This window comes from Monodelphis domestica, chromosome 6 (genome assembly GCF_027887165.1).
Source record: "Monodelphis domestica isolate mMonDom1 chromosome 6, mMonDom1.pri, whole genome shotgun sequence".
NCBI classification, from domain to species: domain Eukaryota; kingdom Metazoa; phylum Chordata; class Mammalia; order Didelphimorphia; family Didelphidae; genus Monodelphis; species Monodelphis domestica.
Window position 1 is genome coordinate 9707748 of NC_077232.1, and position 15340 is coordinate 9723087.

Sequence of the window (15340 nt, forward strand, 5' to 3'; positions counted from 1 at the left end):
CCCTTCGGAGGAAACACAGGCCAACCATCTCCTCTGCCTCTTCTCCCTGCTCCTAAACCAGCTGGAGCCCCAAAGGAGAGCTAAACCAGAACTCTGCCCTACTCACTTGGGGTCAAAAGCCAATGTCTGGAGAACTCTCTGGGGTTCCCCATTGGCCCACAAATTACTCCATGCTTCCAGCCTTCATTCCTTCAGGTCAGAGGGAGCAGAACCTCTAGCTACTCAACATGACTACCAACCATGTCAGCTGTGGGAGTTATCAACCACAAAGTCACTGCCAAGTGACTTGGCTGGTGGAAGCCAAGCTACCAAGAAAAAGCTATTTGTGTCTCTGAAGAGACCTGGAGAAGGAGTCCTGCTTTCTTTTCTTTGATCCTCTAGCTTCCAAAGTCACCAGATCTCATTAGGGCTGTACAGCTCCAAACTCCCTCTCTTTCTCAGTGATCTCCAGCTCTACACAAGGGTGCTTTTCACTCTAGGGGCCTTTAGCTAGGAGAGGGTCCACTCAACAGTTTCCAATACTTTCTTCTCATGCCTGGTGCCCTTCTTGCACCCTAAATCTCTGTAAGGAGGGGATAGGATTTCCTATCTACTCTTCCAGCCAAGTAATTCACACTTAAATTCACCCTGAACCTTGACTCCAAAGAAAGTTTCTTTGACGAATCACAAAAAATGTTTGGCTAAGCTGGGCCTGCCATCACTATGAGACAGTAGCCAGAGCTTTGGACAGAGAATCAGAAGTGGATTCAAATCCCAACTCTGGTCATTTACAGGTGTAAATCTCAAGAAAGAATTTCTAATCTCTCAGTTTCCTCATCTATAGAATGAGGGGACTGGAATAAGGTTCCTTTTATCTCTGAAGCTTAGCAACTTGGAGAACATGGAAAACAGTCTTAAAACACCTCTATTCTACTCTCGTGGCTCTTATTTTTTCCGAAAAGAACTAGATTTCTGTTTAATTGTTTAGAAGTAGGACACAAATGGTTACTTTCTCTCAATTTCTAATCTAGGCTATACAGAAAAGGCAAGGGGGCTGGTGTTTCTCCCTCACTGGGAACTCTTTGGGAAACCTGTTTGAAGTAGATCCCAGGCTCCTGAATCAAAGTGGCCAAAAAAAGGGAGAATGCAGGGCCCAAATGACAGAATATAAAGGTTAATTAGTTGAGCTTTAACCAGAATCAGCTTTGGCCTTGCCATAAGGAAGGGGAGGAACAAGGCAGAGGATGAGAAAGAAGGAAAAATCTCGAGCCCACTGGGATCCAAAAGGGCCTATCAGCTTGGGATCCCACACCTCCTTTCAGGCAGGGTGCCAGGCTCGCCCGGAAGCCAGCTCCACCCTAAGAGGACAGGCCCTGACTCAGAGAGGCAGCGCCCTTTCCCTAATGGGAGAAGCTTTCACCGACAGTTCCTCACCTGGGGAACAGAGCTCTTTAGGGTTCCATGTGAAGGACTTGCCCAAGGTATCGTGGGGCATCAGAGAGGGGCAGAGGCAAAAGAAGTATCAGTAGGTAATCGAGGCGGTGGCAGTGATCTGGGTGCAGTATCCTTAGAATGCAAACATTCCTTTTTCTGATTTTAACCATTGTGCTACCTTGTCAATTATCTGCTTAGTAAGCCCCTCTTTTCTCTCTCTGCCTTGCTCACTAACTCCAGTTACTGTGACAGAAGCAGGAGGAGGTATACTTCTCTCTGAGAATCTGCATACCCGCTTTCCTCAGTCACTAAGTTGAACCTACCTTGCTCCAAGAAAGATTTCCCAGTGGCTCTTCCTACCTCATACAGTACCTCTGCCGAGAAAGACTCAATTCTACGGGGATTCTAGGTTGGGAAGAGACAAAAACATACCCGTTCTGAGAAAGGGGCAGGGAACCACAACGGCGACTTCCATTCAGCAGGGCCCAGGAGAACCTGTCAGGCAGCAAGGGCAAAGTACAGAGGCCTCCAAGAGCCAGGCCCAGGGTGGGGGAGCTGGCTCAGCCGCCTCCCAGTGACACCTTCTACCACCTCCTCAGTGAAAAGTGATGAAGCAGCCAGGCTGATCGGCTTCTGCCCGGGAACTTAAACTGTGTCGCAACCGAAACCACCACTAGCCGTGAGAGACCAGGGTTAGCGCAGGGAAGCAGGGGCCCAAGTGAGAGGATTTTCCCAGAGCCCTAGCAGCCAGGAAGTGAGGTCCAGGAGAACTCTACCAGGAGCCAGGTGGGAGGAAAGGGGCGGGAGAGGAGGGGAGAAGACAGGGAGGGAGGGGAGAGAAAGAGAGAAGAGGACTAAGAGCAACTTCCTGCTCCCTCCCCTCCCCCCAGGAAGTGGATGGCCCCACCCTCCTAAGGTGAGTTGCTGGGACTACAGATGACTGAGCCAGTCAGGGCCCATCATCAAGCCCTTATCTCACCTCCAGCAGGTGGGCCCTACCACCCTCGGGCACACCCTAAAGGAGAAAGGGAAGGCCAGAAGATCACAGGTTTAGAATGAGAAAGGACCTGAGTGCCATCATTTTAGAGATAACAAACAGCTGGGGCCTGAACCCAGGCCCTCTTCCTCCCAAACAAGGGATCCTTCTGCTGTACTAAGCTAGGCTATGCCATGCTGTACTGCCTCCAATACCACTTGGCTCAGGTCAGCATTGAAGAGGCAGGAAGGAATTACTTGGAACTCACCAGAGGCTAAGAAATAAGGGCTAAACACAAATCAGAAAGCCTTGCATCTCCTAATTTAGTGGACCAGCTTTGGTGGTCTTATTCAATGCATGGGAATGGGCCCCAAATCCACTCCAAGTCCCTTCCTGGATTCACTCATTGAGTTGCTTCTCTTGGGGCCTCTAATTTCTTTCTCCTCCTCTCCCTGGGCTCCACTAATAACCCAGGTCTCCCCAGATTTAGGGCCCCCATGGAGATCCTGAGGACTTATTAAGTCCCTGGGCCAAGAGAACATCCCCTTCCAACAAGTTCCTCCTGATCTCTCCTTCAGAAGCACTCTGTGACCTGGTCAAGTGACTTAAATTGCTCTCAATTTAAGTTTCCTCATGTGTAAAAATTGAGAAGTTGTAATAAATAATCTCCAACGTCCCTTCTCATAATCCGATACACTTTCCTGTTTGGCCTATTTCTATCTAATCAAGTAAACTGATAAACTCCTCACTCAAATGCCCCTCAACTACAGCCACTAGAAAATGTACAGAAAGTACTCAATAGCCAAAGATGTTCAAAGTCCTTGAGTATACAAATCAGCTCTGATGCACAGAGTTAAGAAGGCAAAGGAATTCTAGACAGCTGGATGAAATGACAGTCCCCTCCACCATCATCTGAGCAGACTCCTTTTACCCAGAGAAAGTGGAGGGAATAACCACCAGGAATAAGCAAAGGGTGGAGACTAGCCATGTTACAAATGGATGAAACTGCAGAGGGGACCCTCAAAGACAACTCATGGCTTTCTATAGAACACCAGACAGATGGAGAAGGGTTCATCTTCTAAAGCCTTGGTTCCAGCCTGTTACCCCCAATTTAACTAGTCTAAATCTTGTATTTACATGGCAGTTGGCATGTTACCTCCATTAGACTGTGAGTTCCTGAAGTGAAGCGACTGTTTTGCCCATCTTTGTATCCCCAGACTTTAGCAGAGAAGCCAACGAATAAATACCAAGTGACTGATCATTCCCATCTCTTTTCTCCAGCCCCATCACTACACTCACCTATCTGTAAAAGGGAACTTCCTTTGGGTCTTGGGCTCAAACTGCATCGTTTCAACCCATCTACGAGATGTGGTGGCCCCATGGATCGGTGTAGGGGAGGAACCAAAGCTGTGAGCTGTGACCCCAACAACTAGCCAAAGTGAAATTCAGAACCTCTACAGAGGTTAGAGGGCTGAAGGGCCCTATTTATCATTATGCTTCTAGCAGTCAAGAGACTCAGGATGGTCCTCTTTACTTTAGGATGACACAATCTGGGAAACAGAAATGGATGAAAAGATCACAGTTTAAGAACGAAGAGGATGGACCCTAGTAATTCATGCTCCAGTTCCCACATGGGGAATCCCAGAATCTCATTAATATCCAAATATAATGGAAGGTTGGGCCTAAGAAAATCAAGAACTTGCCCCTCTCTTAAAAAGGCTCTCCAGTTTCTTCAGAAGGGAAAGGCCTCACAGATGGCAAAGGTCAGGGAAAGGAGGCAGCTAGCCCAAGTAGGAAGCCCACAGCAGCCCTAAGGACTCTCCTAGCCTGAGCCATGTATGTCCTGAGGGCAAAAGTCAGATTCAACCAGAGAAAGCAAGCAGGGAAGAGGTGATCCAAAGAAACAGGGAGAAGAGAACAAAAAGCCAGCTTCAGCTTCAGTTCCAGCTCCCAGTGACCAGGAAGCTATAATGAAATTAAGCACTAAGTTCAGCACCAGTCTCCCAAGCCAGAGGAGCACTGCGCTCTCAGACAGATGTGCCCAGCTGGGGGGCATCTGGTTCACTCTTAACCTCCAGACACCCTGTTTATTGTGGACTCCTACAAACCCACAGTACAGCTGGAAACAATGGCAGCTCAAAATCCCCAGGCACCAAGGGAAGAGGAAAGTACCTGTACAGCTTATGGAGCCTCCTCCTTTGGGGTTTTGGTGCCCGTTTTCACTTTAACTCCAAGCAGGCACTTCCCTCAGGACCCCCCCCCCCCCCACTGCCCCAGGGGTGGGGATGGGGAGAGAACCCCTCCTTGGCTAACTGGCAAATCTGTGTCTGGAAAGATGGGTAAAGAAGACTCTTTCTGGCTGTTGAAAAGAGAAGCCTGAGGCCCAAGCAATGGACCTTGCCCCCTCCTTTGAAGACTTGGTTCTTGAACTCCTTCCTCCTGTGCAAAACGGGCACAATAGCACCACGTGGAACAAGGGGGTTGGAAGGTGCTGGCACACTCGATCACAGGCACTTGCCTTCCTGCACTAGTGGGTTACTGTAACCATGGCAACTACCAAGTTCCTTCATATTACAGTAGACTGCATGCTGGGGGGGGGGGGGGAGAGAAATATCGAAAGAAAGCATAAGTTTGGCTGGCATGAAGAACCTCTGAGGTGAGGTCCCTTCCTATTCTAGGCTCCAGCAGCCTCCCAAATCCCCCCTTCTCCTCCTGCCATGGGGATGCCCACGCTGCCCACCACAGCAGCAGTCTATTCTGGGGCTAAGGGAACAAGGACAACTGTCGGCACGAGGCCCTTTCGTTCTCCTACATTCCAAGGCAAGTAAAGGAAGAGAGGCAGCCTTTGATGTCCACTCAAGATCAGAGAATGTCAAGAGCTACGAAGGCCCTCAGAGATGATGGGCCAAGCCCTTGGCTTTGCCCAGAGCAGGGAGCAGGAACTGGCCCAAATTCACACAGGTGGTGAGAGACAAAGTCACCACTAGAACCAGGGTCTCCTGCCTTTTTCTGGTCTTTGTGGCCCAGCAAGCTGCGATTCAGCTCCTAATCCTATGCCGTAAAATAACCAATCCCATTTTGATGTTGGAAAAGACACTGAATATAGTCTAACCCTAGTAGGTTTTTTAAAACCCTCACTTTCCATCCTGGAATCAATACTATGTCTTGGTTCCAAGGCAGAAGATCTGTAAGGGCTAAGTAATGGGGGTTACCTGACTTGCTCAGGATCACCCAGCTAGGAAGTATCTGGGCTGCATCTGAACCCAGGACCTCCCCTTTCTAGGTCTGGCTCTCTATCCACTAAGCCACTTAACTGCAACCCCATTATTTCAGAAACTAAGGCATATGTACAGAGCAGAGTATATGAAAGCAAACCACAAAACCTACCAAGTATGAGGAATTCAGGGAAATTGGAGAAGACGTTTGAACTGATAAGAGTAAGCAGAAATCAGAGAATACACAAGGACCACAGAAATGGAAAGGAAAACAACCCTGCAAAAGTGTGTCCAAATTCTGATCCATGCTTCAACCAATCCTGGCCTTTGGTTAGTAGCAAGTGGTGGTGGGATGAGACCAGGGAGGGAGGGAGGCATGGTGCATGGTGCCTGGGAAGCATTTTTTTTAAAGGCACTCAACAAAAGGCCTGGCTACAACTCTTAACTCTTTCTCTTTAATTAAAGAAATTGAGAACATTCTCCACATCCAGAGAAAGAACTGTGGGAGTAGAAACACAGATATAGGTTGATAGAGATATGACTGGGGATGTAGACACTAAACGGATCACCCTAGTGCAAACATCAATCATATGGAAATGGGTCTTGATCAATGACACATGTAAAACCCAGTGGAATTGGGCATCAGCTACAGGAGGGGGTGGGGGAAGGGAGGGAAAGAACATGATTCTTGCAACCATGGAAAAATATTCTTAGTCAATTAAATATAATTAAATTTTTTTTAAATTAAAGAAAGAAATTGAGGCTGGGGTCATTTTTAGTGGCTTGTCCAAGTCACAGAATCACGAACTCTCACAGATAGCTCTGAGGCCACCAGGTTCAACTTGATTCTTCAGAATCTCCTAAGAGTTTTCAAGATGCCTTCAAAGTCTTATGCAAAAAGCTCTAGGGGAACTCTTACCCAGTCCTCCAAGCCCATCCCACTTGAAGCTTCCTTAAAAACAATCTGAAATCTGGCTCTCCGTAGCTTCCCTCCCATGATTCTTAAATGATATGATGTCTCTCCTATCTTTCCACTGATGCTGTGACCCCTCAGAGCTTAGAGATCTGCAGGCTGCTTGGTCCCTCCAGTCCCAAATGACCTTTGGGAAGCCCAGCTCAGACAGAGTCAGCCTCCTCTCCATTCAATAAACTCCAGAGCCACCCTATGACTTCCAGGATCTGTTTGGCACTCAGAGCCCCCTTCTTTGGCCTTTCCAGGCACCTTACATCTTACTCCCTAGTGTCAGAGGCCTCTTGGCTGTTCCTTCCTTGCAAAAGCCCCTTCCATCTCCAGTCAGTGACTGTAGCTATTATTTTGACTCCATCCCCTGCACCTTCTTTAAGAAGCCTTTCCTGTTCCGCAGTAATGCTACTACCTCCCTTCCATAGATCATCCCCATTTCATCTGTAGATTGTGGATACCTATGGTTTCCACACTGTCTCCCCCTTAGACTGAGAGCTCCAGGAGAGGGCAGGAGCTGATTTTCTCTTTTCCTTCTTTGGATCCTCAAGTCATCACTAAATATTTCTGTAGCGTCTAGTCTGTTATAGGTACTATACTAAGTGCTGGGGACACAAAGAAATTAAAAGCACAGTCTACCCTCCAGGGGCCCACAATTTAATGAAGGAGGCAATATAGAAATAACAAAGGAGAGCAGACAGAATCTTTCCACGATAAAGAGGAAATCATCAACAAAGAAAAGGCCCTAGAATTAGGGAAGATCAAGAAGATAGTCAGGGGTTGGAGAAGAGTGAATACTAAAACTGGTCAGTAGGTCATTAAGTGCCTTCTGGATGCTAGGCACCAAGGCAAGCACTGGAGACCCAAAGGAAGAGTCAGGCAGAAGGAGATGGGAAGGTAGGAAGGGGTCAGATTGCAGCAGACTTTAAAAGCTAAAGAGAAGCCATGTAGAATAATGACCATCATTCTAGAGGGTACAGCTTTACTCTACCATGCCCAGCTCTTGCCTCTGTCTGGAACACTGTCTTGCTCAGTGGGTTCTGGGCATCCTGTTTTAGGAAGACCACTGATAAACTAGAAATGGCCTGGAGGGGGGGGGGGGAGGATGACTAGACTAGTAAAGGACATGAGAATTAGAAGGGACTGGGATGTTTGGCTCAGGAAAACTGTGAGGGAAAATGCAGAGCTCCTTGCCCCTCCTTCCCCCAAGTTTTGCTTTCTGACGTTTCAGTTACACAAAGCAGAAAGGGGGCTGCTGCCAATGAGGGAGGGAGGAAAATGAGAATGGGAGCCAACCCAGGATTCAGGGACATGTCAGGGACTGACTAGGGACAGTTAGTGGGGCAAATGCCTCCTCTCTCTCACAAGGTCAGTTCTTCTGCTTTCACTAGGAGGCTATTTGTTTTATTAGAGGGGTGGGAGGGGAGAAGCAATGGTGGAAGAGTATAGAGAGTGGAGATAAGGGGCAGGAGTCAGGAAAGGGCATAGTACTACACAGTAAAGTGAACATAGAGTTCAAAGTTAAAGTAAAAAATTGTCCCTGGTTTCAGATATCCACTGGAGGGGTCTTAGAACATATCCCCCTCAGATAAAGGGGGGAAGACATAGACTATAGAATAGTACTGCATAATAATGTATGATGTACTTTATCATTACTGTATTTAATGTTGGTAATGTCTTATTCTGTGTTTATCAATTAAACTTTATTATATATATGTATGTACAAGAAAATCACATTATATATGGGGTCAGCATGTGTTTGCTTATATCTGATTTCAGTAATCCTCTGGGGGTCTTGGAACATATTCCCTGTGAATTCAAAGGCCCCATTTTGTTTGAAAGGTTGGTAGGCTAAGCCTCGGTGTGCTTGGCTGCAGAAGGAAATATTGGGAACACTAGGTAAAAACTGCACGCCACAGAACTAGGAAGCAGTTCCTAACCGAAAGAATGCTACCTTGGGAGGTAGGGGATTCTCCCTTTCCCTTGAGGTCTTCAACCAGTAGCTAGAGATCCACTAGTTGGGATTATCACAGTGGGGGGCCCTGGACTCACCTAGGGATCCAGAGCCCCTCCAACTCTCAGAGCCTCCAGGCCATGCTCTTGTACTCTATAAAATAGCCTCCTTTATCTAAGAATGCTCCTTGGAAGCCCATTGAAAAACCTGGAAGAGAGCTGGTACTAAAAGTCAAGCTTTCCTCAGGACCCAGGACAGCATCCTGAGTTGCCCTTCATTACAGGGCTAGGGTCCACAAGGGACTGAAAAAGCAACAAGAGCCTCAATTCAAGTGTACCTATGCAGAGAGCCAGCAGGGACTGGGAGTAAGAAAGAACCAAGTTCTCCTTTTGGTCTGGCTGAGTAGTTCTGAGGTCACTCTAATGGAGTTACCAGACAGCTGCCCACTTCTTCTCTCTGCAAGGTGCCAAGGGACACAGCACTGGGTTGAGATCCTTTTTCCAGAAGCAGAATTGATTTTACTCCAGTTCTTTCATTTGGAGGGGGTGGGGAGTTCTATATGTCTGCCTACCTTGCTTACCCAATTGTAAAGCTTAAATCTGTCTAGAGTCAAATCTACTAGTCCTGAATAATTTATCCATAAAAGGGCATCTATCTATGCCCTAAAGTGAGTGGGCAGGATTAACAACCACCACCAAACATGGCTGGTTTGAAATTCAACTATAAAACCTTCAAGACTAGCCAAAGCCATGTGAATGGTTGGGCCTTGAATCCTTAAACCTGTTCCTGGGTTTGTTTTTGCCTTATGATTTCCTGTATGATTCTGGTTTCTTTTTGCTAGTGAATGCTAGGCAATCCTGCACTGGACCTAACAAAGGAAATGCTCTCGTCCCCTTTTCCTGAAGCCTTGATTTCATCCTGGCTCCAGGTATTCTATCCTGATTTGGTTCTCCAGGGAAGCACTTCACCTACCTATCCTTCTGAGGACCTTTAAAGTCTTCCTCTAGTTCCAAATCTAAGGAGAGGATGAAAGCTGTTTTCAGTTGCTAAAACTAAACAGAGTTTGTGTTACACAAACTGTGACTAAATATCTGGCTGTGTATTAGGGAGAAAAAAAGAGATGAGAATCAATACATGATCTATTAACTAAAAAGGGCAAAGTTCAATCTCAGCCCCATCTCTGAGCAGGCATGGTGACAAAGAGAAGCCTGATTTCATTTAACCAGAGAGGAAAGGGGGAAGTAGGAGTCTTCGGACTCCCCAGCCTCTTGTCAGTATACAGTTCTTCCTGTATCTATGGAAAAATCTGGACATCAGCTAATCCAACTTCAAGTGAGAAGCAGGATTCATATCCAGCAGTATTAGCCTGGAAGTAAGTGACTGCTGAGGAGTCAAAAGCTGGTTCCCAGATATAGATAAGGTGCCTACTTCTGGGTGTAGTTACTGGAGGGTAACTTAGAAAAAAGCAACTAAATTGGGCTTCTTGGATATTACTGATGACCCACGGCAGTCAAGAGCTCATGGAGATGGCGACCAAGTTAAATTTAAAACAAGCATCTGGAGGACTGCTAGAGCAGCTTAGGTGGCTTCCCTACACTCCCTCTCTTTCACATCACCTTCCGTCTCTGACAATATCGGACCCTACCGTTCAATAAGAACATTTCACTATGCCTTTAAAGCCCCCTTTGCTGTTTTGCTGCCAAATACAGCCTATATTTCCCCATTAGAATTCATAGCAATTCTGGCCTTTCTTATCACTGATGATCTGGAAAAGTGACAGTACCTTGTCTAAGAAATGGAGCAGACATTTATTATCCTTCCACACGTTAAGAGCTTCAAGGCTTTGATATTTCCTGCGCAAATGAATGCTCTGATCATAAGACCTTGTCCACACCATGATGTCCCAAATAACCCCACACACACACTTACACCCCCACCCCATATACCTTCTTCCTGTCCCACTGCACAAGCAAGCACTCCCTTGGTGCCCTCCTCTCCCCACCCCCCAAGCAAAGAACCTTTTCTTACCCAAAGGCAGAAGAACTAAAAACAGCAGCTGGGGAGCTCTGTTGACTCACCCAGCATAATCATCTCCTCCCAGAATCTACAGTCTCCTCCTGGGGCTTTTGCCAACACAAAGTAAAAAAGAAATACAAGATTAAAAAAAAAATCTCAGCATTTCTGAAATAGTTTCTCCACCTGGGTGCAGATTTAACCCCCCAGCCCAACTTTCTCCAGGCAGCCTTCTGTGTGTTGGCTGGTGCTAGCCAATGTATGAGGTTAAATGGGCACCAGGGGATTGCTGGCTTCTACTCATGGCTCTTTCTAGAACTCATTTCATGCTCTGGAGTAAGACATTGCCCCTGTGTACCCTCATCTGTAAAATGGTGAAGAATGATTTATAATGCTTCCAATTTTTCCAGGAACCCTAATAAGAAAGAATAAAAAGAGGCAACAATTCAGCCCTTCAGAGTCAAGGTCAAGAACAACACAGAGGAGCCTATTTATCCTAAAGTTTGTTTATCAAGGTCAGTCGGAGCAGAATTGTCCCCCTGTGCCCACCCACACATTCTGATAACTGCTCAATTTAAGTTACAATTAATATTTCAACTGTCTGCACTTATAAAAGGCAAAATCCCACAGCACAGCTCCTGCTGACAGGCCTGTGGTTTTATCTTCTTCATACAACAAACAGGTCACTGAAAGTTTTACCAATCAAGGGTACCCATGCATCAGGGTTGAGGCTGGTAGAAACCCAGGGCTGTGAGGCCTACCAGCTTTCTAGAACTATTGATGTCATCTAGAACTCCAGAAGTTTTACCTTGTAATGCAACCAGTAAAAATGGTAATGTAGCAATAAGCTTTGGAGGATGAAAACAAGGGAGGGAAAGTCCTTATTAGAGTCTTTTTCACTTGTTGCATCAAAATCCTATAACATTCCAGAGCCTTCTGGAAGTGATCAATAATACCTCAAAAAAAGTCTAGCCTGAAGGACCTATTTGTACAAAAATATTTATAGCTGTGCTTTTTGTGGTAGCAAAAAATTGAAAAATATGGGGATGTCTCTTGATCAGGAAATGGCTGAACAAATTGTGATAGATGATGTCGATGGAATACTACTGTGCTGTAAAGAATGATGAACTGATGGATTTCTTTTTTTTTTTAAACCCTCACCTTCCATCTTGGAATCAATTCTATGTATCCAATTCTATGTTCCAAGGCAGAAGAGGGGTAAGGGCTAGGCAATGGGGGTCAAGTGACTTGGCCAAGGTCACACAGCTAGGAAGTATCTGAGGCCAAATTTGAAACCAGGACCTCCCGCCTCTAGGCCTGGCTCTCCATCCTCTGAGCTACCCAGCTGCCCCCTGAACTGATGGATTTCTGTAAAAACTGGAATGACTTCCATGAACTGATATGGAGTGAAATGAGCAGAACCAGGAAAACATTGTACACAGAAAGTGAAACATTGTGGAACAATCAAATGTAACAGACTTTGCTACTAGCAGCAGTGCAATGATCCAGGACAATTCTGAGGGACTCATGAGAAAAATGTTAGCCACATTCAGAGAAAGAACTGTGGGAGTAGAAATCAAGAAGAAAACATATTACTTTTTGTTTATATGGGTATGTGACTTGGAGTTTTAGTTTTAAAGGATTACTCTTTTATAAAAATGAATAATATGGAAATGGGTTTGAGTGATATATAATGTATGTATGTATGTAGAACCCAGTGGAATTGCTTGTCAACTCTGGGAGAGGGAAGGGAGAAAACATGAATCATATAACTATGGAAAAAAATTTTAAAACAAAAATAAAATATAAAAAACAAACAAAAAAACCAAATACAACTGACCAAATACACAGAGAGGAATGACCAAGTGGGCAAAGAATGTTTATTGTCAAGATGATAATTTGCATTTGGATGGAAAAACCTATAGAGAAATTAAATGAGACAATAGCTGCTCTAAAGTAGCAGGTTACACAATACACTTGCAAAATCAAAAGCATTTTTATAGAGTAATAACAAAACCCAAGGAGGAATAACAGAAAGAGAAGTTTCATTCATAGTAACTGTAAAAGATAATACATGTATAAGCCAGATCAAATTGCTTACCTCCAGGAAGGGGGAGGGAGGGGAGAGGAAGGAGTCAATTTAGATCATCTAACTTTGTAGAAAATTGATAGTCATGTAATTGGTAAAATAAAATATCTTTATAAAAAAAATAACTGCAAAATGTATAAAAATATCAGCGTCTACTACCTACCAAAGCACATTCAATATCTGTATCGCTATAATTCCAAAATGCTCCTTAAAGAAAATAAAGAATTTAAAATTTAGAAGAACAGTCATGGCTGGGCTGTGCCAATATGATAAAAATACTACAGAAATTAAATTACCATTTTAGTATTGTACCAAACTACCAAAAACAAACTTTACAAAATTATACAAAACAACAAAATTAATTTAGAGATAAACGGGGAAAAAGAATGAAGGGGAAATAGCACTTCAAGATTTCAAACTATATTATAAAACAGTAATCATCAAAGCTATTTGCTACCAGTTAAAGAAAAAGAAAAGTAAATCAGTGGAACAGATAACAAAAGAAAAGCAGAAACAATAAAGCCTCAGTTACCTGGTATTCCATAATCCCCCCCCTTCTCCTCCAAAAAAATTCCCTATGAAAAAAATTCCCTATATGACAAGAACTGCAAGGAAAAAAGGAAAGCAGTCTGGCAGAAATTGGGTTTGGACTAACACCTTAAACCATAAATTAAAATAAACTCAAAATGGATAAATGATCTGAATATTACAGCACATATTTAAAAAATTAGAAAAGGTATGTTTTAAAAGGGGCAGCTAGATGGCTCAGAAGATAGAGAGCCAGGCCGGGAGACAGGAGGCCTTGGGTTCAAATTTGCCTTAGACATTTTCTAGCTGTGTGACTGTGGGCAAATCACTTTACTTCACTAGTTTAGCCCTTACAGTTCTTCTGCCTTGGAATTAATACTTTAGTATCACTTCTAAGACAGAAGTTTTGGATTAAAAAGAAAAGAGAGAGAATTTTTTTTTTTAAACACATCCCCAGGGTAGTTTTCCCCAGGGTATATTGTGAGAGCTGTCTCATATAACAAATAGCATTTTTAAAGGTAAGAAAAAAGAGGGGGAAAGCCAATATAATTGATCAATATGATAAAAAGTCCAAAATTCATGCAATGTATAACCCCTATAGATCTCCCACTGTCACAAAGGGGGTTGGGTTTGGGGGCATCCTCTCATTTCTCTTCATTCCTGCTTAATCTTTAATATTTAATCACATTCACTTTTGATTTTTGGTATGTAGCTGCTCTTTTCCATTTCCACTGTCCTAGTTACTATATACATTGTTTTCTTGGTTCTATTGTCTTCACTCTGAATAATTTCTGGAAGTTCTTTACTTACTTCTCTGTTTTCATCACATTTATCATTTCTGACAGCTTAGAAATGTTCCATTTCATTAATAGACTACAACTTATTTAGTCATTCTTCCATCAGTGGGCATCCACTTTGTTTCTAGTTCTTTGCTATCACAAAAAGTGCTATTTTAAATATTCTTGTGGATATGGGGATGTTCTTTTTGTCAATGGGCTTCCTTGGGGGTATAAACCCAGTAAATGGGTCCTGGATAAAAAAAGTATGGCAAGTCACTTACCTCCCCCTGCCTAGCCTTTACCACTTTTCTGCCTTAGAATCAACACATAGTAGTAGCGATTCTAAGATAGAAAATAAGGGTTTTAAAAAAAGTAAAATAGGAATTAATTTTTTGAAGTATGGGCTTTGTCAACTTATAGAATTCCTAATTACTTTCCAAAATGTTTTTATCATTTCAGAGTTCCACCAACAATGTTTTACAACCCCTCCAACATTGATCTTTGTAATTTTTTGGTCATTTTTGCCAATTTGCAGGTCTGAGGTGAAACCACAGGGTTATTTTGATTTGCACTTTTTGATTTAAAGCATTCTTTTATGTGGTTCTGAATACTTTGCAATTGTTCTTTTGAGACCTCTGTGCATATCAATGGGGTGAATTTTTCTTAATCAAAAGAGAAGAGGAAATTACCAAAAAATATCTCATATACTTTGTAACATATGGAATCGAAACTTTTTGCATGAACAAAATTAATGCAACTAGAATAATACAGCAAGTGGTCAAAGAAAAAAATCTTTGGATCAAATATTGGGCATCCCAAAATTTTTAGTGCGAATTTCATCTTTAATACTTTAAACCTGCATTAAGACTTTGAGATATCCATCATTTCTCAAGGGTCTGATACTCTCAGGTAAAAGGCAACTAATCAGAATAATAATAGCTAGCATTTATATAATGCTTAGGCATTTGCAAAGTGCTTTACAAATATGATCTGATTTGATGTTCCTGACAACCTGGGGAGGCAAATGCTATTATTATTCCCATTTTACAGTAGAGGAAACTGAGGCTGGCCCAAGATCACAGTGTCTGAGGCTGGATCAGACCTCACAACTTTGTAAGATCAAATCCTTTGGCCCAGTGCTCTGTGTCCTGTAGAGAACTATGAGCTGATGTCAAGAGAAGGAAGTAGACTCAAGTATTTAACTCCAACAAACCAAAAAAACAACCATGTCACTTTGCATTATCCACTGGAAAACCGGAGAGCCTGAGCTTGGTTCCAAGTTTAAGATCTCTACAGAGGTAGGGGGCCACAGAGATGGAACACTACATGTAACATTCGGTTTTTATGCCCTGCTGGCTTGTTCTGCTGAGTTAGCTTTCTCCTCTTTTTTTAGTATTTGTTTTCTAGGAGGA

At 43.7% G+C, this 15340-nt stretch overlaps 1 protein-coding gene across 8 annotated transcripts in view; it reads right to left on the bottom strand.

Annotated features, from left to right (window-relative positions):
• MARK2 (microtubule affinity regulating kinase 2) overlaps nt 1-15340 on the bottom strand; it is a 59374-nt gene that overhangs the window by 18151 nt on the left and 25883 nt on the right. Inside the window, exon 1 of one of the 8 annotated variants that reach the window (XM_056801546.1) lies at nt 1846-2312. The exons of the other annotated variants lie outside the window; for them this stretch is intronic. The gene's annotated coding sequence lies outside the window, so the exon portion shown is untranslated. Of the gene's footprint in view, nt 1-1845; nt 2313-15340 lie in introns of those variants that run through there. 8 annotated transcript variants of the gene reach the window in all.